This window comes from Hippocampus bargibanti, linkage group LG08, assembly GCF_051943395.1.
Source record: "Hippocampus bargibanti isolate YZ-2025 linkage group LG08, ASM5194339v1, whole genome shotgun sequence".
NCBI lineage: Eukaryota > Metazoa > Chordata > Actinopteri > Syngnathiformes > Syngnathidae > Hippocampus > Hippocampus bargibanti.
The window spans coordinates 20491687-20516398 of NC_142741.1; the positions used below are offsets into that span (position 1 = coordinate 20491687).

Sequence of the window (24712 nt, forward strand, 5' to 3'; positions counted from 1 at the left end):
TTATATGTACTTAATAGTGTGCCATTGATAGGGACAGCACAAAGGCCCATTGTTTTGCTGTTGTGTACAGGCTGATATTACATTGTCCGCCACGTGAGGCCACTCCAGCCCACACAAGGACGTGTCCGCGTTGCAAGAAATATGAATTACATGGCAGCGCGTTCAAAACATGAATGAATACAAACGAGGATTTTTATGTATTCATAACATTTTGTTTTAATATCCAATATTAAAAAAATCAAAATAGTCCTGGAAAATTAGGTTACGTCGTAATGTAATGTCCCCTGGTAAAGAACGACAATGTCGTCTCCGCATGCGCGTCTGGTGAGGAGCTCAACACATAAAACGTTAATGCCATTTACCTGGGTGCGCTCCATAACTAGCGCACATCCCGCTTTTTGCCCCGCCTCCACGCGCTCCAATTGCGCCATTACGTCGCCTCTCGCCGCTGTTGTGTAGCTCAGACGAGCAGCTGCAGTGAGACGGAGGGAAGCTGAAGAAAACTAACGAGCACCTGAAGTCACAAACGAAAGATTTTGGGGTCAAATCGACAAAGCAATTTAGTTTTCGTGATTATATATATATTTTTTTGTTGCATTTGCATCCGTTATTTAGACTGAGCCTGACGTGACTGACATTAGCTGCGTTTAGCCAATGCTTACTGCGGAGGCTCACGGAACGTCTCGTGGATTATCATCCGTGGCTGCGGAGGCAGTCGTAGCATGGTCGCGGCCGGTGGAGGCCCCTCTCAATTCCGGATGGATGTGTGTGAGGCAGCGGCAGACTGAGACCACTTGTGAAGACCGACCGTCCGTAGTAACGATGCCCAGGTCTCCTCGGCATCCGTGGGCGAACTCCTCTTGAATGTTCGGGCTTCGTCGCCCTACCCTGAAAGACAATTTCCTCATACGGCGAATATTATATTCCTTGAAAACTGGACGCCCCCGGAGCAGTTTATGACGGTAGGAAAAACATATAGAGCTTTTTACAAAGATTTCTAACCTTTCCAAACATCTGACGTTAACTAGCATCGCCGGCTAGCTCGGCGCTGTCACTTTACTCCAAGTTGCCTCACCAAGTGAAATAATTCCACTTAACATTACGTTAACGCTTCTCCGAATTGTCAAATGTAACATCAAATGTTGTAACGACTACTATGTTTTAAATATAGATAGAGTATTAATGTAGATCACTCGTGTGTAGCTCCCTTGTTTGCTAACGCTGCTTTGCCCATTCAACATATCGCAGTTACTTATGGCCACCAAACACCTCAAAATGATCAATTATCAACATGTTTGTATGGCGCTTTGTGGCGTTTTTGAATCATTATATCCCTCAGTCTTCCGTGTGTCAACATAAATGTCCCCCATTCGTTAATAGGTCATTCATTGTAACGTTGCAAAGTGTACAATAAGCCCCATTAATGACAGCCCGGTTGGTGGTGAACAGGGCTAGTTCTATGGCGCACATTGATTTGAGAGGGCGAAAACGAATCAACAATTATCGAGAGCAACATGCTTATTTGTGAGCGCTTCCAAAAGTAAAACATGGTGAGGGAAGATTGTGACAATTAAACGATGCATTTTCAATCCCCATTCATTTGGAATCATTATACCATTCATGTCAACTTTTGTCTTTGTGTTTGTCTTGGGTGTCATTAATTGTACAGAACAGTGAATAATCAAAAAGCGGTGCAGTGTTTAGTAATGCCATTGAAGACTGCATGCAATTTAGGCGTCCTCCTTTCATTCTTTTTTTTCTTCTCGATGACGTAATCCTCCACCATCCGTGCCACATCTTTTGGGTCGCAGTCGGCCCCTCTGCTGCCTGCTGCAGCTCAGATATCATATTCATATCATATCAGCTTCTGCCCGTTTGTGTGCATACTCAGCACTCGCTTTGTATTGCATTTGCGTAATCTTCATTTTTTGGTCAGGATGCCTTCAATGAAGGGTGGCTGGATTATTGAGCAGTCATATGTGGGATGTGTTTTCCTTCAAAGCAGCCACTGTGTGATCAGGGCTCATCAGGGATCACTAAAAGAGATATCTCGATCTCCTCAAAAGCTCCCATGCTGCTAAATACTTGACTACTATGTTTATACTAGAGCATGTGTTCCAAACCATTTGAGCATCATAAACCAGTTTCACATTCTGGCACATTTTGCTGACCCACTACAGAAACAAATAGATAATCAAATATGCAACACTTATACTGTTAGATGTTATTAATGGTGGTGCTTCTCTTCAACTCATTATTATTTGTAATGCCAAGGGCAACTGTTTGGTGGCAAAATAGAATAATATGTGATTGGACAGAGTTCAACTACGTTTCATCGCAAGGTTAGGGTTAGGCATGTCTAGAGACATGCTGGCTGACTAAGAGCTCAAACAGTTGTGGCCCCTGGCTTCACAAATCATCTATGATATTAACGTGTCAGTTTTCTCCGGGTACTCCGGTTTCCTCCCACAAAACATGCACGGCAGGCTGATTGAACACTCAAAATTATCCCTAGGTGTGAGTGCAGATCGTGGTGTGTTTCTGTGTGACCTGGGATTGGTTGGCAACTAGTCCAGTGTCTCCCCCTACTAGTGCCCGAAGACAGCTGGGAAGGCTCCAGCACCATAGTGTGGATAAAGTGGTTGAGAAAATTAATGAATGGATGAATGAATAATCTACTCATCAGCTGTTGAAATTTTTAAATGTCAAACCTTTGCACACCACAGGCAACAAAATTTTCTGTCGTACAAGTCTGAGAGTCACCCCCACCCCATTCAGGATATTTTTTGTAGTCCAGGTTACATGTTTGCTACTTAGTTTGCCTCATATGCGAGCATGTTCCAAAATATTACACAGTAAGTTATGTTGATTAAAAGGACGACTGTACTGATATTGCTGATATTGTCTATTAAAGGACAACCAACACATTTTTTGTTTCCTAACTGACATCATAAAAACGTTTTATAGCATCTAAAATACTCAAAGCACGCAGGCTGATATTTTTAGTCAAAAGCAAAACACCAATAAAAAGGACTTAAAGTGTCAAAAATCTGCCACAAATCAGTGATTTGTCTGCTGGGAATTTGTGTCAGTGAATATCAAATAGTAGTCTTGGTGCAACACACAACGATTCACCATCGCGTTACTTATGTGTTTTCCTTCTAGTTTCGAAATCAACACGGATCAACACGAAGTTTTCAGACCAAACAAAGTACCGCAAAATGCATTGTGTGTTGCTTCCTCGGTCAGGGGCGTTCCAAATGTGACATCACGTCAGGGATCGTCATCAACTCGAAAACAAGACTTCCTGAATATTCAGTCTTAAAACGTGAAATATAGCTATATGCGGTGGAATCTTTGTCAAATACGCTCAGTAGAAATCATTTGAAATGATTTTCCAAATTATGGACACAACTCGTCCGGAGGCATCGGTTGTCCTTAAAATGAGATGAGGAGAAGATGGGAAGAAAGGAGCATCAGCGCAAAGCGCCAATGTGTATGTGGAACTGTCACAACTTGGTCTTGAAGCGGATTAACGTGGGACAGGAGATGAGACAATCTCTTTTCGTCAATGGATGCTACAGCTTTGTTTTTCAACATTTAGTTTGTAGTAGACATGCACATTCCACCATGACCTTTGTGATCCACTGATAAAAAAGGACAATTTGATCATTTCCTTTTTTATCTAGAACTGCTGGCTGCATATAACAAAGAGGGTACAGAAAGTGCTTAAGAATGAGTGACTCTTTGTTTTTATGTTGTCATATTTGTTATTGAGTTGTTTTTGTTCTTTTGACTTCAATTTCCAGCAGCTCCTGTATTTTGTTTTTCTACTTCTTTCTTCCCTTTCATCTTCCTTTCATAACTTTGCTGCTGTGAACTGTAAATTTCTCCACTGAGAGACTAATAAAGGTAAATCCAATCCAAATGGAATTATATTCCGTGCTGATTATAGGCAGCAACATTTGGCATTTTGATAATTATCAGTATCTGTCTTCAAAAGAAAACATCTGCTGGGCAATAAGCGTTCATATTAAAATTGGTAAACCCACAGGGAATTATGATATACTCATAATTATTATAATTACATAATGTTCTACATTGAACTTCCTGAACTCTTTGTTTTAGACAAAGCTAAGTGAAATGTTAATACAACATTTCATAATTTATTTATGCTGAAAGACATTTCTACAAAATGCTGACATTTGTTGTTTTTAAAATTTGTGCACAAGTCTTTCCTTTTTTCCTGTAAAATGAATATTGGCTCCAAATATCGACCTGCTTAATAACTGATAATTGGCATCTGGCCTGAGGAAAAAAAAAATTGGCTTTTCTACATTGTCTGTCGACACATCATTTGACCTATTCTATATTTTGAAGAAGCTGTTCTTTAAAATTATGTTTTGACAACTCCCCCCACCCCTAGAATAGCAAGACATGTGTTGACGGAGGCACCATCAGATGTATCTGATTTTCCAAATAATACTTAGAGATTCTAATTATTCTTAATAAAATATTATTCATAGAGTCCCTTTGTGCAGAACGGGACCAAAGAGGACCTGATGATTTTCCACTTGCAATTTTTCTTTTCAAAATAACCTAACAACAATCACAATTCACTGACCCCCCCCTATTTGTGCCGACCCATGTGCTTTTTTTTGCTCTTTTGGAAATCTGGAAAAATGAAGTAGAGCACCATTGACCACCCTTAATGGCCGACTGCCTTGACAGCAAAGATCCCATTAGCGTTCCGACAGGCAGATGGGGGTCTTTGTGGTGTTGAAGCCAGCGTGGTGGTAAAGTTAACAAGATGGTTCAGAGAAAGGTCTGGATTGCTGGTGGTAGTCGTAGTGGTTAGCAATTGATCGAGATTTAACCGCAAACTGCTTAATATAAGGTTGAGTTAGTTTAAATTAAAGATAAAGCATAGTTTACCAAATAGGAAAGTTCGCAATTGGTCACTTTTGAGGTTATGAGTGTAAAACATCAGCATCCTTCAACTTCCAATGCATGTTAAAAAAATTAATCTGTGATTATTTTTTTTTAAGGGAATGGAAGACGAATTTGAATACCACTATACAATTTACTCGCATTAATTCTTGTCTTGCTGAATGTAGTCTTCGTACAAGATAGTGACAGAACATCTTTCTACATACTGCTGAACAAATGGCAAGTCTGTCTTTTGTTACCATGACAACCAGGGAAGGATCTTGTTCTTTGACTGGAGCAGAGTCCAGATTGTGCGACACCAGCGATATAGCATATATACTCAATTAAAAACTTATATCACCTTTGACAGTGTGTATTTACTAATTTGTCAATGAGGCTGACACAGATTTAAACCCCAAAGGGACCTTCAAGTTCCCAAGGTAAGATTCTTTGTGCAAGAGGCATGTCTACAGTACAGCATATAGACATGAGAATAAAAAAAAAGGTAGCATATAGAATGAAGTGCTATTAAAACAACGCCTTTTGTCACACTGCTGCAGAAATGGCAAATGCACTATATCTTGTGCGCTTTATGTTATGTCCCGCTGCCCTGGAAGTCTATCGGGGGGAGGTGTTTTGTACGCTTTGGTTGGTAAACCCCCATTTTAGAGCAACCGGCCACTATCATACGTGTCCTACGGGTGTGAGGATCTTCAAGGTGATTCACGTGAGATGACATACCGGCATTCTCACAGATTCTGTCGCCTCGTGTGCTTAGTATGACACAAATGCTTCAGATCAGATTTCCTGCCATGAGTAACATGCGTGTAGACATGGATTCTTTGTAAGATCTCGGAAGAAACAGCTGCTTTTTTCCAGTATAGGTAATAATATTGTTTAAGTGGAAATAAAAATCTTAAACATATAAAAAATGAGTACTGGCAATATATTGTTGTAAACTGTTAGTGTCAGCCCTAATTAATATATTTAGCAATTGTTATTTTGTAGCAGTTATAAAATCCAATCATTAACTTTCTGACTGACATTTTTTGATTTACTGTGATGAACTGGATGGGACATTGATGTGATAACCTTCTCTCCACCGTTGTTAGTTTCTATTCATTCATCTGTGTAACCTGCTTTAAGTTTTTGAAGCATCTGCTAACTCCCGGTATTGTACATCTATTGAACACTTGATAAATGATCAGGTTTTGAATGATTCACTTCAGTTATCCATCACTGTCTTGCATCATTAACATTGGCCCACTCTTAACGTTTGAATAAGAGTTTAAAGCTAACCAAGCAGGACTTGGTTTATTTGTTTCAAATGCACAACTGGACTAATTTGAGATGGAGTGGTGTTTGCCTTTTAGCGTCCTTCACTTATTTGACTGGGACCGGGCTTCTTTTGACCATTGGCGTCTGCTGGTGACCGACTTATCAAAGAGCAGCCTGTTCATGTTTAACCAAGTGGACCATCTGTCTGTCCATCCGACTGAAACCTTCTGGAAAGCTTGCAGTCCAGTCTGGAATTGGGGGGGAACTTTGTTAGCGGACCCATCGATAGATTCGTTTTACCAGATTTACTTTGCAGTGGGCTGAACAACAATCAATCTTTTGGCAAGTTATTTGAGCCTGAGAAAGTCAGTTGGTCTGTCGTCAGTACTTCGGTTGATCTGTTGATGAGGCCACACTGTTAAAATAGTATTGCAACTGACACAACATGAACACAATCTGAAACTGGCCCATCACTTGAATATTGTTTTGATGTACTTACATTTTTCACTGCCCTGAAGAATGGATAAAATGTGTTTATATAACTTGACATTCTTGTCCTACATTGGTTGCATCATTTCACCGAGTTTTACCATATTCTATTGTGTAGCTTACAAAGCCAATAAAGCGTTGAGTTTATAGAGAACTTGATATGAATGCTTTTGTTCCAGATATTATATGAGGGCTGTAAACTGCCAGGTACCAGAAACTCTGTAAAATTTGAACTACAGTGTATGTAGTCTTAAGCAAATGTTCTTAAATTTCATATGCCAATTTTTGGACTGACTATCTGCGCACTTCACATTGCTGTGAAAAAGACTGCATGGTTCTATGAGTTGAAATGAAAGTGAAACAAGCGTTAGTCATTTAATAATGGTCTGTTGATAATGAAGAAGGTGATCATAAAGGAATGGTGACACTATGGACTTAGGAAGACGGTGAACATGTACATGTATGTTTGGACTGTTGTGTAGTCATTTTAAAGAACATTTGTATTGTAAATCATGCATTGCTTATAGCAGGGGTCAGGAACCTTTTTGACTAAGAGAGCCATAAAAGTAAAATATTTAGAAATGTTTTTCAGTGAGAGCCACACGCACGCGCGCGCACATACAAACGCTCACGTGCGCGCGCGCACATACAAACGCTCGCGTGCGCGCGTGCACATACAAACGCTCGCGTGCGCGCGCGTACTCCCACGCGCACGCGCGGCTACTTTTCAACAAAATATCAGAATGTATTATTTAAAATAACTTTGTGATAGTACTCACCGTTAACATGAATGATTTTCCGTTCCTCGTGATTGGTCAAAATCCAGGCAAACGATCGGAATGAAACTCAATTTGCCGGTCCAGAGGCAAAGTTACTGCTAGCTAGCCTGCACACGGCTCATAAGCTTCCACACTTGCTATCTGCAATCTACTTCTCGCAGAAGTATGTTGATGCTAACGTTAACATGGGGCTTGTTAAAATGTCACTGACATTCGACTGTTTCATCGATGGTATTGTTTCATTGCAAATTAGAATCAGAACATTTTCTCTCCTCTAATGCTCCGGTGCATCCACGCTGAAGTGCACTAGTTGGGCGTGAAGTGCACTAGTTGGGCGTTTACCTGTTTCAACATGACAGCCACTATCATCCAATCAAAATGGCGCTTTCGGCCATTCTAGATCAGTGTCATCCAATCAAAAGTGCGCTTTCCGCCAACTGCAGCCCCAACGGGAAATGAATGGCGAAAAAAACGACAATATGTATTTAGTTTTATCGGCGAGCCATATGCAATCATCAAAAGAGCCATATATGGCTCGCGAGCCATAGGTTCCCGACCCCTGGCTTATAGTCTGCTATTGTGCTAGATATGGATATGTTTCTCTGCCTGTTTGTTGATTTGCATATTTTCTTGTGTAGAATTGCATGTGCCATGTATTGTATGAGCTAAAATTGCTCTCTTAAACCAAACCAATATTTACGAATTGATCATGTTTCTCTCAGCATAATGAATGTCTAGCAAGGTAATAAGACATCATGCATCCATATCCTTTGTTATCGGGTTTTTTATTGGTGGGTTGCTCAGATCATTTTAATGAGACCTGCAGGATAACCCAACAGAAGTACGGTAATTAAAAACCCCAAATCATCATGAAGTGGAGAAGCAGGTTTTTTTTTAACCAAGCCAAGTTGGTTTGTATGGCATAGAACCAGGATGATGTGGATGCATGATGCATGATAAAATAAACATTCAATGTAGAGACAACTGGAGATTTTGTGGTGTTTGTAGTTATTAAATAAAAATAGTAATTGATTCGGCTTTTGTAAACTACATTTGCGCAGCTTTTGATATTATGATTCATAGTGAAAATGATATGGCTCAAGACAAGCAATGCAATAGCACACAATAAGGATATTGTATGAAGCCATACAGTGATGTGAAAAGACAAAGAGCAAAGTCGCTAACAGCAGTCTTCTTTCTGCACGTTTGTCTCCCAGTCTGAGGGATAAAATGAGGCTAAAGGTCAACCCTTTCTTAATGACCATTCAGGAAAATATGTCCTCTTGATTAAAAACAATCACTGGATATATTGTTCTATCCCATACAATTTATTATCCGGATGTTTAAAGCCCAACCCCCACTTGTGCACACCTTAGGTATGTAAGTACAGCCGGCATCCAATTCTAAACACAAGAGTTATACCCCAGTACAAGTTGTGACATGTTGTCAGCCAATTTTGCCCTGCAACAACATTTAGGAAGCGGCAACCTATCTACGTTTAGGCACATGCGCCATGACCCACTTTCTCAAAAGTGTTGCACTTTGTCCAGTCCTAATTCACTTCATTTACAGGCTGAGCTTAGTGTGTTCATTTTTTTGCTTTTGAAGCAGCTGTTATACTTGTAGTCAGAATACCAAGAGAGGTCAGAGCTCACAGTTGCTTCCACACTGCTGGTCAGAGCCAGGAACAGTTTGCTTTGTCCCCTTTTGGGGTTCACATGCTGTTACATTTGCAGGTTGTGTTGAGTTATATTTATTCAACATACAGTCAGACAGAATGAGATTTTTAGAAGTGACAGAGAGAAGAGAGACCCAAGTGTGAGGACCAACAAAATAATAAAAGCATAAACCCACGTAACGTTACCCACACAATTATGTATTGATGTAAATAGTTGAGTAGTGAGAGCAGCAGTGTCTGATCATTAAATAATAATATTGTTTTAATGCTAAAGCAAGTGAAACGACCGAAAAAAATTGAGGTTGTCTGAAGAACAACAGATTGTGTACATGGAACAGTCACTAGTTATTAATACAGTGTTTAAAAAAATATGTGCAAGGTTAGGCTTTCAGACAATTTTGTACTTTTTTAAACTAATTATTGTTGGAAAGAGCCGGTTGTGGACTACATTTAGGGGTATGGACATGCTGATAATTGGGACAATTTCCAGTTGTGTGAACTGTGATTTGAAAAAAAAAAATTCCCCCCCTTCTGTGGAGGAAATGGTCAGTGCCCACGACTGTAAATATTAAATTTGTGCATTATTTACGATCACGTCACACAGTTAGTTCACCATATTTTTTCAGTGCAGTCTCTTCAATGTTTCGTTATACGGAGACTTCACATATTTATCAATGGTCACTGTAAAAATGTATTTTTTACATGTGCATTGAACACCTTTAAAAATGTTTGCTACCTGTCATAGACTGGAAATGACGTGACACCAAGTAGTAAAATGTGTTTTTAAAGGTCTTACTTGAATGTGAAAAGTAGTGACATTATCAAATTAATTGTAAACAAAGTACAGTACTAACTTTTTATTCCTGAGCATGGTTAAATTGCTCAAATATCCCTCTAAGTTAACACACAGTGAAAGTTTTTGCTTTACAACCTTAAATTGGCAGAAACAAATTGTACTAAATATGTACCATATTTTACGGTGTATTTATTTTCAAACTTCTATATATAAGGTGCACAGAACAATAAGGCACACGTTCGGATACCTGGAATATGGGGCAGGCAACTTTTCAGAGTTGTCTGCCGTGGTGTCCGCTAACTTTTTGTCCTGAGTTTCAGACAGTTCGGCAGGCCGGATTAAAAAGCCTAACGGGCCGTATTTGGCCCGCAGGCCGTATTTTGCCCATGTCTGTATTAGAAAGAGAGAAATGGGAGTGAGAGAACAAGACAAGTAGGTGAAACAGGCAGCCTCGCTGTGGGGCAAGCTATCATGACTTGAGGCAGCAGGGAGGGATAATAAAAGAAGCCGTTACATTCTTGTGGTTTCTCTGATTTCAACGTGAGGCAGGGGGCCGGCTTTGGCTGACTCACTGCTCTCGCTCAGCCTCAGTGCCAGCAGAAAGCTGCTAAGGAAGAGGACAATGCATCACAGCTCTTGGGGCACTTTTATACAGGACACATCATTGGGCATGGGCTGTCTTTGCATATTTTAGCGCCACTTAAGCGTTAGCCTAGCAGCTGATTAACAGTGGTGAAACAACTTATAATTCTACTTGATAGTTTTATAGGTCATGTATTTTCCTAAGGCAGATTAAAGGACATTCTCAGATGTAAAAAAATGTGTTTTGTACAGTTGCACTCAGTTTGTTTTTGCTGGTGATAGATTGTAGTAGCGGGAACAAGCTCAGCCTCATTGACATTTAATGGAACAGAAATCTTGAAAGAAGATTCCCCTTAATGTTGAATGTTAGATTTGAAATTGTTTTTTTTTTCGTGTGACATCAGCGAATTTCACAGATAAAGGATTACCGCCAGATGTTTTGTTGTTGTTGTGTTTTTCCTCTTAGAAGGATTACAGCGATGGGCAATGACCAAGGGGAAAAGTGTAATGACATAAAGCCAAAGATGAAACTGGCTTCCTGCACAGTGCAATGTGAAGAATTCATTTACAACCCCCACCCTCGAAGAATATAAAAATTAATAAAAATGAGTCAGAGCAGATGCCCATATAAATACGCTAGTATGAAGCTCGAGGTGCATTTTAAATCACAGATATTTCCAAAAAACAAATACTTTTGCTTTTAGATTTACTTTCCACCGGTAAACTTCTCTTTATGCTGTCAGAGTATGATTTCACTGTTTTTATTGAGTTTGCTTTTGCAATAGTATCATTTCATGATTGAAATGGAGGTATTTCATCCATGTATAGAAGTCACAATATTGGTGTCATGACAGCCCAATTTGAAGTCTTCATGCTTGTTGGTGTTCATGATTTTCTGTCTGGCTTTTGGATCCTATCCTTATTTTTGTGTCTCTTTTCACTCAACTGGCATGTTGGGCGTCTTTTGTCATGTTTGCATGTTGTCTCTGAGTAGGTCTGGGTGTTCTTTGTTGGATTAAGATCACATTTTCTTGTGAACTCTTTTTTTTTAATCTGGAAGTGAATCAATTGCAATGATTCGCCGACATTCAGGTCAGACATTGTACTAATCTTGTGTAAAATCAGATTAATCTGAAACAGCCGCCTATTTACGGCAATGTATAACCTATTTGTTATGGATGTGGACGTCTGTAACCCATAATGCAGTTTTCTATGAATTACTGAACTGCATATACGTACTGTATAGCATGTGGACATCAGGTGCAAACTGAATGTCAATGGCATGTCTACCTCCGACATAAAGTATTTTGTACCTTACATGACATATTTTAAATGTACTTGTAGGAGTTGTATCTCAATTGTGCCAAAAAAATCAAAGAACATATCAAGACAATAATCAATGATGAAATGCTAGAATTGTATACGATCCTTGTGACCAGTCGTTAGTCTGGCCACAGTCAGACTATTGAGAATCAACATTGGGTAAGCTCCTTAAATGCCACGCAATATTTGATGTCAAAGCTGTGCAAGCTCTGATAAAATAAAGGCTGCACCTCTCAGCGAGGGCTTTGGCCTGGTTGAATGATGCCAGTAGAAATAAAGCTTTACTAAGAAAGACCAGTGCTGCGAGGTTTGTATCAGATGTTTGAGTTTAACATGTTAAAATGTGGATGCACCTTTTAATTTGAATGCCGCAAGTCTTGTCCAATAGTCATAGACTACTGTAGACCAGATTTTATTTTGCACCTTTTCATTTTCAACTCTTTGTACAGCCAGTGGAACAATGCATGCATCCCCACACAATTCTATTTTCATAATAATTGTGCTGTGCTAATAGACAAATATACAGTCTTTTTATCATGTCATCAGGCTTTTTCCTTAAAGGACAACCGACGTCTCCGGACAAGTTGTGTCCATAATTTGTAAAATGGCTTCAAATGACTTTTACTGAGCGTATTCTACAAAGATTCCACCACATATAGCTATATTTTACGTTTTAAGACTCTCACTGAATATTCCGGAAGTCTTGTTTTTGAGTTGGTGACGAGTCTTCACGTTACGTCACTCAAGGAACGCCCCTGACCGAAAAAAGGACACATTGTAGCAGTCCTTCCATCACGCCAATGCATTATGCTGTACTTTGTTTGGTCTGAAAACTTTGTGTAGCACCAAAAAGAGGCAGAAGAGGGCGACAAAGCTTAGTGTAAGGAATTAATCAGCCTGTGGAAATGGGCTGATTAATTCCTTAGACGGGCTTTGGTGCCATTTTCTGCCTCTTTTTGGTGCTACATTTCCCGCCCCCAGATACCTCAAAATGGCACGGAATAAATTATTTAATCGATTGCAAACATGTATGCTTTCCTCTTCAGAACTATTTGAATCATATTCATAACTGGATGAGTAACAAGAAAGCATATTCTCCGAACCTGAAGCCATTGTTTTTATTCTCCAGCAAGGCAAGACGTCTTGGGGTGACACCACGAACAAGGGCGCGGGACCTTCTGAAACTGGCTACTTCCGGGTTCATTTTTTTGCAGATTTTGGACACTTTAAGTCATTTTTATTGGTGTTTTGCATTTGACTAAAAATATACTGCATATTTTGGGTATTTTAGATGCTATAAAACGTTTTTCTGATGTTAGTTAGGAAACAAAAAAGTGATGTCGGTTGTCGTTTAAGGGGTCGCCACAGTGAATCAGTGTCCTCCATCTTCAGAGTTCTGATTCACATTTTTGTTTTCGCCAAGCTTTTACGTCGGATGCCCTTCCTGACACAACCCTCTGTATTTATCCGGGCTTGGGACCGGCACAATAAAATACTGGCTTGTGTAAAAAAAAAGCCCAAAAACCAAAATCGTCAGCCGAAATGTACTGTATCCTGATTCTTTGTTTTGAATCCCAGAAGCTCAATCCAGATGAGCTAAAAATGACTGGCATCCCCACATACAGATATTCAAGAATCAAGATGCAATATTTTTTTTCTTTCTGGTAAAGCCCCTATGTCACCGAGCTGCCAACAATTGTGTGTTTTTGAATGTAGCGAGTTGCATTCTCATCTTGAACTTCCAAACAATATGAACATGAAAACAGACGCTCCCCACCTTACGAACGAGATACGTTCCAAGTGGTCGGTCGTAAGGTGAATTTGTTCGCAAGTTGCTTCAGCGCTATATTTTATATGGAATATATGTTTAAGTCGAACACTGAACGAGGAAGTATAAAACACAGACGCTCTAACTGTCGTAAAATAAATTCACACCTACTGTAGTACGACAACATATATCCTTGGATTTGCAGTAAGCCATTACTGAAGCTGTTGGCATGTAATTGCTGAATTGCATGCCAGCAGCCATTACTTTTTGTTATGCATCGTGTCCACCTGGAGCGTCAACTGGGAAGAGGGATTTCCTCCCCAATCACCAACTTACACAGCCAATCCTGAGTGACCTTGATGCCTCCTCCTCAGAGCGTCAACTGGTAAGAGGGATTTCCTCCCTGATTGGTCAGCCTTGGTGTCCGTCGCGTGTGTGTGAAGCACAGTACACAGCCAATCGCTAGCGAGCTCAGCCGGAAAAAAAGCGCACAATACAAAATCTTAACAGCATCTTTGTCTGATCATTTTTCGACATACCCACAAAAATGTTCATATGTATCGTTTTTTGCAACATGAATGTTCGTAAGTTGGGTAGCGTCTGTATCAAAAACCAAAGCCGACTGACAACCCTATTTGAGAAATTGGTACAAAACACTGATAGGTGTGAAAACACTCACAGAAGGCATTGGATGACCTGTATCGATTTTAAGGATAAGGCAGAAGATGAAAGCTGTTTACTCCTATTGCCCCCCCCCCAATCTACATTTTGAAGCAATGTCCTAACTTAATTCTATTTCTCAGGAAAAAAAGTAAGATTAGACTATTCATAGTTTCCAAGAAAGATGTTTATCGTGTAAAGCAGGTTCTCAAAATAGGACAAAGTTTGATGAGATTAGTTTTGCTTTATCATTTGCCTTAGTACCAACCATTTCTTTCTTAGGATGACTTGGTGTCACTTGGTTATCTGACAATGAGGGTTTTTGTAGACCAAAGTTAACCTTATCGTAATATTGTTTTTGTCTGGGTTTAAATATTTCAATTACCAGTATGCATGATTTTTGGAACACATGCAGCAATGCTCTGAGATCCGACTTGAATTAATTGAACCACGCTCATAACCCCAAACAAATATTATAAACTGTCTTTCTTCATGAATTAAAATACTGTTAATCAGTTACAGTATAGCACCCCGCTGTCTCAATCTCAAAGTTTCATATTAAGAACAATGTAACCACACTAATAGACATTAGTGTGGTTAGATTGTCTGTCTACATGTTGTTGCTGATTATGATGACTGATTATGCTCAAATATCCATTGCTGAAAATGTGATCAAAATGACCACATTGATGTGTTAGTTAGTTAGTCCGTCAATGATGTTTCCTATTTAGTGTTATCATTAAGATAGCTGACTTGAATGTAATGGTATCTGGTTGTTTATTTGGTAGCCACCGAGCAATGCTTACATCTCGATTTTTTTGCTTGTGACTTATAATAAATGTCAAAATGACAACTCTAACTTGTTTCTTCAGTCAATCGTATCTCAAGGCAATGTTACCACGCTGTGTTGTGGTTGTATTATTGAGCTGCAAATTTCGCTTACGAGTCAAGTGTTAAGAGCAGTACCACAATGGTTTAAATGTGACCATTAGAAGCATTAGTGTAGCCATGTGACTATGTGTAAATTTAGGTAAATGATGGTGGAAGCACAACCCCTGCTAACATTTAAATCTATAAGAGTCAGCAGGAGAGAGAAAAACAAACAGGAATGTGCTGCTTTCATCTATCCTGGATCTCTCTATTTCTATTCCATACCTATATTGGTGTGTTTGCTTGCTGTAATTGAAAGTAGTCTCATCTCATCTCATTTTCCATACCGCTTATTCCTCATTAGGGTCGCGGGGGTTGCTGGAGCCTATCTCAGCTGTCTTTGGGCACGAGGCAGGGGACACCCTGAATTGGTTGCCAGCCAATCGCAGGGCACACAAAGACATACAACAGTCACTCTCACACTCACACCTAGGGACAATTTGGAGTGGTCAATCTGCCTGCCATGCATGTTTTTGGAGTGTGGGAGGAAACCGGAGGACCCGGAGAAAACCCACGCGGGTCCGGGGAGAACATGCAAACTCCACACAGGGAGGCCGGACCGGGACGCGAACCGGCGACCTCTGCACTGTGAAGCCGATGTGCTAACCACTCGACTACCGGGCCGCCCTAATTGAAAGTATTTTTAATACATTGCAGGAAATACTGGAATTTGATCTATCCACATTGCTCTTCTATTTGTCTGAACCACACAAATGTTGGCTGACCAATAAACAACAGCCAATTGAGTACACAGGATATCAGACAAAACCTGGCAATGACATTTGCGGTGTCTAGGGACAACGTTACAATTGGCAGAAGATTGACCCATATACCTGTAATATTAGCATTCCCATAAATGTTGGAGTAGGCTTGGTGAAAACTGCAGCATCAGGCGTGTGTTCTCAATGAATCCATGTAGGCTGACACATGCTTTTCATTCATGCATTTCGAGAGGGGCATTCCATATGGGTGGCTGTTCAAGCTTGATGTTTTTGTAGCTGTGTAATGCATTTGAAACACAGGGCGGAAGCCCTAACATTACTTGTCTGCCTGCTTCCTGGCTTATCTTGTTTTAAACCAATGCGGCCATCACCAAATGGGCGGTTGTGCACAATTATTTTCAGCTTGGTACACATGCACAGTTGCGCACAAAGATTTTTAAGACCGTCACTAACGAAGTTAGGTGAAGTGTTATATTATCCATTAACTGCATTGTAGTGTACTGTAAGTTGTGTAGCCAAAAGCACTCGCCACTGACAGGAACTGGAATAGATTGTGAGGAAGAACCAAGAGTCGACACAACCACACAATTATTATTTGAATGGTTACTAAACTACCAGTAAATATTTTTCCTCAAAGATAAACTGTTGTCTTTGCCATGAAATGTGTTGCCACTGCAGTAGGCTTCAACAAAGGCACATTTGTCATGTGAATGAGTTCAGTTGGCTGCATGTGGCTGTCACAGTTTTGTATTAAACTCTACACAGAATCAAGATAAAAAATCGAGCTCGTTCAAGTCAAAGCACTTTCAATGCAGTGTGACATTCAGCGCCGGGAACTTGCATGCCGTGTGGTGTAGTCAAATTACGTATGGGAATTTAGGAAAGTCCTATATCTTAAGGCTAAGCCCAATGCAATATGCTATATATTGGCGAAGTAAGAGATAGGAGAACACAAATAGTGCAGTCACACAGACAGCCAGACAACGATACCCACATCATTAGTGTATACAGTAATCTGTATGGTCTGCAAAAAATGACTGACTACATCTGTAGCTCGGTTGTGGACCTCTTTTGCGTGTATCATATATATCTGTACGATATTGCCCTGCACCTAGCCATAATTTATGTATTTTAAAAAAAAAAATCAGCATTATTTCAAATACATCTTTTGAATTTTAATCTGGCCGTCAAAAGGCTTGAGTCCCCGCATATGATATTGTTTTTGTCATTATGTATGTTGTTGATTCAGGCCTTTGAAGCCACCTGAATACAAAAATGCAAACAATACAAATAATGCAAATTGGGCATCAAGACTTGAATGCAAATTCGTTTGAATATTCATTGCTGGCATATTTGTCCTATCTTGGAATATTTCTCAAGCAAATTGAGTGAAAAGGTTAACAATTGCCTATCCCATCACATGATGTGAGAGTGGAGTTGAGTTTTGTTGAACTCTCGAGTGTTGACTACACTGATTGTATGTGCTTTTGTGATATTTTGAAGCACCAAAGGCAGACTCTATTCAGCTCTGTATTTGAGACCTTTATACTTAAAGGTATGCTGAACTCCATCACAACTTTTTGTGGGTTTTAGGGGCAGCTACAATGATTTTTGTTCGAGCTTTTAACAAAATGGACCAGTCACTTAGTTTGGTGCACTTGGAAACCCTGCTTCTGCTTCCTGAGGAAATTATAAAAAGTATTATTGTTGGCTTCTGATCTTCTCTGAGGCGATATAGTCTTCCCACTAACCCATCAAAGTTTGACTGCTTGGCAGTTCCTTTTGGTGTGCGTGCCGGCGGCTTGTGTCATTGTCTATGTGGAAGTTTACAAGTTAAATGTGACTTTCTGCCGGATACAGACAAACCCACAATGCAGTGCCCAGACGGTCTGGAAAATCCAGAGAGGGAATTTTTCAGTGCCTGTTTGGGTTATTTTAATTAGATATGTTTTTTAAAGAGTTACATGCACACCTTTTCCATGTATTTCTTTACCGATTAAGAAACCTCAGTCATGTAAAAGGTCCCACACACGTAAATGTGTTAGTCACCTGTTTGTCAGTGGCATAGTTTCATTTCAATTGTTCCATAAATAACACAATTCATGGCTCATCTCAAATAATTTAAGATAAAAAAAAAACACTTTTTTTAAAGATTGAATCTTTAACAGCGAGGGAAAATAATTTGGTGCGCACGGGTTCGTGTCACATACATTTGAAATCGATGAAAAGGTTTCTTCAGCCGTCATCTGTACTTCTTTGAAGGTATTGAACGTTTCGCTTCTTATCCAAGATGCTTCTTCAGCAAACTAAAGTCTTACTGGTAGTAACGGCCCTATATATATATATATATATATATATATATATATATATATATATATATATATATATATATATATATATATATATATATCCCTACTGTCCAGACATGGCGGTGCCGGACACTGCTATGATAGGTCCCTGCTCTCAGGTTGGGGGGAGCAGAGGATGACTCCCTGCGGCTCCACTGATTGTTCCTATTGTCCTGACTAATGACTGGCCTGATAGCCCCACTTGCTCCGGTATCACCTCATCAGCATTACTAATCCTATGTTGCCTAAGCAGGCTGTTGTACGAACAATCCAAATTGAACCTCACACCACCATATTGGTTTAGTGAAGGATTTAGCTGTTTTATGAAAATAGCTTCTTTGACTCCCCTTTCAAACCATCTATGTTCTTTCGCTAAGATTTTAACCTCATTGTCATCAAATGAGTGGTTGCTAGCTTTTAGGTGCATATGTACTGCCGATTGAGGCCATGCGATGTTGATAGAATTTTTTTTGAGAATTTTAGTCTCCCCAATGTATTGCTCTTTACAATTTTCATTCTTACAATGTATTGAATAAACTACATTACAGTGATACCTTGGCTTACGAACTTAATTGGTTCCCAGACAGAGTGTGTAAGGCGAAAAGTGTGTATCCCAAATGTTTTCCCCCATAGAAAACCATTAAAATGAGAATAATCCGTTCCCAGGTCTCCATAAAATATAATTTTCAACCAAATAAGCCTTAAAACTACACACAGCATACCTTATTCTATGTATAATAAATGTGCTATTGTATTGTAATGAAAGAAATACACTGCACTGTATAATAAAGTCACTTTATTTACATTTGTGATGGTCATTGATGGCTCTTAATTGACACCTGTTGCTTTCTGACTTACGAAACTGAGGCATCACATTATCATTCATCATGTTGATGATCCTCATAGCCACAGTCTTTTCTGGATGGAACTGTTCAATAAAAGCCTGCACATCATTCCACTTAGCAAATCAAATCCTGTGTGTTGAGGACCTCATTATGGTCAGCAACAAGCTCCTCGATGTCATCTGCATCCACTTCGCGTCCCATGTTCTGTCCAATGGAAACAATGTCGTCCAAAACAATCATGAGGATCAAATCCTTCAAAGTCCCTCTTAAGGATGCATGCGGGCCACAAATTCTTCCATGCTGCTTTCAAGGATCGAAGGGTAACATCATGCCAATCCTTTTCTATCAGCTGAACACAATGATCCACATTGAAATTGACTTAGCATATCTGCTAAGCGGCTAAATCAGACAAACGCACACCTCGTTCGTGTTTCTCAATGATCTCCTTCTTCTACTCGACTGTAATTTTGTTTTATGTCTTCTTAGGCTGAACACGAGCCTGTGGTGTCTTTTTCGGTCCCAAAAAAGCAAAAGTATCTGTGAGTGTAAGTGTGTGTGTGTGTGTCTCTCTCTCTGTCTCTCTCCCTCTCCCGTCCACTCTTTCTCTCTCTCTCTCTTTCTCTGTCTCTCGCTCGCTCTGGATCGACATGTGCATTCAGAGAAAGGGGGTGTGGAAAGGCAGGCCGGCTGGGGCGCCGTGGTGGGGGTTGTGTATCGCGAAAAGTAGTGCGTAATCCAAGGTTTAATTTTCATAAATTTAACGTTCGTAAACCGAAAAGTTCATAAGGCAAGGCGTTCGTAAACCAAGGCCCCACTCTACTTTGTTTTTCATTTGGCAGCCTATCTTTTGGATGCACTAATTTTTGCCTTAAAGTCAAAGTAAAAGTCAGCTTTATTTTCAAACATGCTAATATGCATGACATTCAGCACTGATGAAATAAATGTCCTCTCGGACTCAGCGTGCACGGCACTTATACTGTGGCTAAAAAGACATACAATTGACAACAGACAATACATGTAATTTCTGAATGTAAAGTGAGGTAGTGACATATTTAAAGAGAGGTACTGTCATATGTAAAGTGACGTAATGTAGCAAAAACAAACAAAGAAGGGTTGAAGTGAGGTATTGCAGAAAAAAATTGAGAGAACAAAAAATAGAGTTCAGGATTATAGTCCAGCGTGTACTCAGAGTTCGGTTAGTGTGGCAGTGGGAAGGGGCAGGGGGGCAGGGCTGGGAGGGAGTTGAGTCTCCTGACTGCCTGGTGGCAGAAACTGTCCTTGAGCCTGCTGGTCTTGGCTCGGAGACTCTGCAGTCTCCTACCCGATGGCAGCAGGCTGAAGAGGCTGTGGGAGGGGTGGGTGGGATCGCCAGCGATCCTGATGGCTCTGCGGGTGAGGCGGGTGTTGTAAATGCCTGGAGGATGGGGGGACACCGATGATCTTCTCAGCTGTCCTCACAATGCGCTGCAGAGTCTTCCGGCAGGACACGGTGCAGGCGCCGTACCACATGGTGATACAGCTGGTCAGGATGCTCTCGATGGTACAGCGGCAGAAGGAGGTCGTGATGGGGGTCGGGGCTCCAACTGTTTTGAGCTTGCGAAGGAAGTACTGGCGTCTGTGGGATCTCTTGGCCAGTGATGCCGTGTTGTGGCTCCAGGACAAGTCTTCGGACATGTGCACTCCCAGGAACTTGGTGCTGCTCAGTCCCTCCATTGCAGCACCGTCGATGGTTAGTGGACCATGCTGAGGGTGCACTTTCCTGAAGTCCACCACAATCTCTTTTGTCTTCTCCACATTCAGACGGAGATTATTGTCCTTGCACCACGTGGCCAGTCGGCTGAGCTCGTTCGTCCCTGTCGGCTGTCTCCTCATTGTTGTTGATGAGGCCCACCACAGTTGTGTTATGCGCAAAATTTATGAAGAGTGTGGAGCTGGGTGATGATAGTGAGCAGTCATGTGTGAGCAGAGTGAGAGAGGAGGGGGCTCAGCACACACTGCGTGATGGTGCTGGAGGTGTTGTTTCCAACTCTGACAGCCTGTGGTCAGGAAGTCCAGCAGCCAGTTGCACAGGGAGGTGCTGATCCCCAGTTTGCACAGTTTGGAGTGGAGTTGGTTGTGGAGAGCTGTGGAGATGGCATCATCGGTCGAGCGTTTGGGCCGATATGCAAATTGGAAAGGATCGTGGTTGGGGGGGAGGGGAGGGGGCAGGGCAGCCTTGATGTGGTTCATAACTAGCCGCTCGTAGCACTTCATGAGGATAGGAGTGAGTGGGATCGGGCGGTAGTCGTAGCAGGTGGGGGACGACTTCTTTGGGACCGGGATGATGGTGGTGGCTTTGAGACACGTGGGCACAACAGTCTGGCTCAGAGAGGTGTTGAAGATGTCCGTGAAGACATCTGTGAGCATCTGAGCGCAGTCTCTCAGGACACGGCCAGCAATGCCGTCGGGACCCGGGGCTTTGCATGCGTTGGTCCCTCTGAGGGATCGCCTCACGCTGTCGCGGGACAGTGTCAGCACCTGGTCGCCGGGAGGTGGTGGGGTCTTCTGTGTTGGAGTGCTGTTGTCTGCCTTGAAGCGGGCGAAATAGTCGTGCCTTGAAGCGGGCGAAATAGTCGTTCAGCAGAGTGGTGGAGTTATCGCAGGTCTGTGGAGAGGGCTTGTAGTCTGTGATGGTCTGTATCCCACGCCACAGGTTGTTGGTGTCTCTGCTGTCTCTGAAGTGGTTGGCGATCCTCCTGGAGTGCTGTCTCTTGGCTAACCTGATGCCGTGTGACAGGTTGGCCCTGGCTGTCCTCAGGCCCAGCTCATCGCCAGCTTTGTAGGCAGCGTTCCGAGCCCTAAGGGGCCTGTGGACTTCATCCGTCAGCCATGGCTTCTGGTTGGCCCGGATGGTGACAGATCTGGTGACAGTCATGTCATCCATGCACTTCCTCATGTAGGAGGTAACAGAGTCTGTGTACTCTTGGAGGTATGTGGTGTTGTTGTAGGTGGCCGCTTGTCTGAACATGTTCCAGTCGGTGTTGGAAAAGCAGTCTTTGAGTGCCTCTGACGACCCGCAAGGCCACACCCTTATTTGCTTCTTGACTGGTTTGATGACTTTGATAAGTGGCCTGTATGCGGGCATTAACATTATAGTGGAGTGGTCCGAAGCTCCTAGATGGGGCAGGGGGTAGGCTTTGTAGGCTCCTTTGTGTGTGGTGTTAGTGTTTATCGGTTTGAAATAATTAGGAGTTTTGTGTTGCCAAACGACTCTTAGTAGTTTTTCAGAAACTCCTTTTTCAGAAACTCCTTCAATGTAAGGTACTCCCTATTCTTTCTTTCTGACATTTGTTAAACGACCACTGACGTTACCCAGAGTTTGTGAGTGCTCTCCTGATATGTTTTGACTCCTTTTCTCTACCTTCTACGCTTGTTGGTATTAGTTTAGCCCTATGCTGGAGGGTTCTGATAACTCCTCATTTGTGTTGTAGAGGGTGGTTGGAATCGAAAAGTAAGTATTGGTCAGTGTGTGTAGCCTTCCCAAAGACTTCTCTTTTAGCGCTCTGTCCTCTTTTAGAATTACTTTACAATCCAAAAAGGCTAGTTGGTTCTCTTTAATGTCCTCACGAATAAATTTAATGTTGATGTCTGCCGAGTTGAGGTGATCTGTAAAGGATTGAATTTCTTGTTTTTTAATTATGACGAAAGTATCGTCCACATATCTAAACCAGTGTCTAGGTTTTGTCCCCGGGAAGGATGTGAGGGCCTGTTTCTCCATCTCTTCCATGTACAGATTAGCCACTATGGGTGAAACTGGTGAGCCCATAGCACAACCATTAATTTGTTTGTAAAATGTTTCCCTAAATTGAAAATAAGTAGTATTAAGGCACCTTCAAAGAAGTACAGATGACTGCTGAAGAAACCTTTTCATCGATGAACCACTCCTGTATGACTGAGATCTTACACAGACGTATTGCTGCCAACTTTAGGAGAGCCATCCTTCTGCTGGTACGTAATTTGGAAAATGCCACTTTTAAATTAGCTGATTTAAAGAACCACCTCACTCGGAAAATACTACATTTGCGAATTAGGAGACTAAACATAGAGATAAAAAAACAAACAGTCAGAAATAGAAACTTATTATCAGCGATTACAAACTGAATTTACCCACAAAATCTATCAGGAAGTGTGTGAATTTACTAAATCCGGATACATGAGGCACCACAGCAAAACCAAAGAGAGACAAAAGGGTAAATTTCAAAAATTAATTTTACAGAAACAATCACAGCTACTGGTAAACATGGGAAAAATTAGGAATTTGCAGATTTGACGCTGACGTTTGTGTGAATGGTGTTGTGTGACAGTATGGCTGCATCATGCATTTATTTAAATGAGTTTGTTGCCGCTGACAAGAAAGGTTGCCGGACTGTCTGTGTTTACGATAAGTGGAGAGAGCGCCTGAAGAGCCCAGCAGAGAACAAGGCTGTTGGATCTTGGGACACACACACACGCACGCACACACACACACACACACACACACACACACACACACACACACACACACACACACACACACACACACACACACACAGTTTGTAAGCACTACTGCCTGCAGGAAGCAGTAATGTTAGCATGCTTCCGGAGCACCATATCCTTCTCTCAGGGGAGTGTGGATGTCCTGTGCAGCTCAGCAGGGCAAAGAGAAGACTACAGTACTGAACAAAGTTATAAAATGCTTTAAAACAACATTTGTGAATTAGTCTGTTACTTCAAATCTTAGCATGATTTAAGATGTATATTTTTAAAGAGAAATCCTAATTGTGTGATTTGATTTTGGCACTCTCACTGTATTGAGTTTCTTAATTTTGACACTGATTTGCTGTGGCAACCCCTTGAAAGGAAAAGCCGAAAGAAAAAGAAGAATTTTTAACATATTTGTTATAGGAGAAGCAACATAATTAAATGCACACACTCTTCACTTCATATTGTCCTATCCTCTGTGCGTATGTGATACATTTGTCTTCAGCTGGATGGCACAAAACTGTTCGGACACTAAGAGATCAGTGGAGGGTCAGCCAGCCTGTGGGAATAGTCTGTTTGTCAGGCCTCATCATTTATGTATCTCACTGTGAACCAGTGATAGCTGTCCCTTCCTTCAGCATTCAGCAATGCTTCAAACTGTCTTCTTTTCGTTCTATTGTTTGATCCTCTTGGAAATGTTTTCTTTGGGTACATGGCATAACTGTCTGCATGTGGCAACCTGATCATATCAATCTCTCGAAAAATGAATGGTGTATGAAAGAAGTGTTGTCACATTGATTTGCTCAGTATGTTTGATCTCTGTACCTGTATGGGACTTTATCTTCAGTCCCTCCGACCACCCTGTTCGAAAAGAGCTTGTCCTCAAGGTAGGAGAGTGAAGCGGTACTGGCACTAGTCAGCAGCCAACTGCAGGGAGGTTATTGGCCTTTTTTAATACTCATGCTGAATGTACAGTGTGACCTTGCCCCAAATTATTTCACGACCCCCCCCCCCCAAGTAAAGGACTGACTGTCGCTTGATTGAATTTTGCTTTGCTTTGTGTTGCGCCAAAACACGAGTTAAGA

The 24712-nt window shown here is 41.2% G+C and overlaps 1 protein-coding gene across 1 annotated transcript in view; it reads left to right on the top strand.

The window, feature by feature from the left end:
* The first annotated feature begins 378 nt into the window (after positions 1-378).
* Positions 379-24712, top strand: part of ptpn4a (protein tyrosine phosphatase non-receptor type 4a) — a 78685-nt gene continuing 54351 nt past the window's right edge. Inside the window, exon 1 of the mRNA XM_089002649.1 lies at positions 379-962. The gene's annotated coding sequence lies outside the window, so the exon portion shown is untranslated. The remainder of the gene's footprint in view (positions 963-24712) is intronic.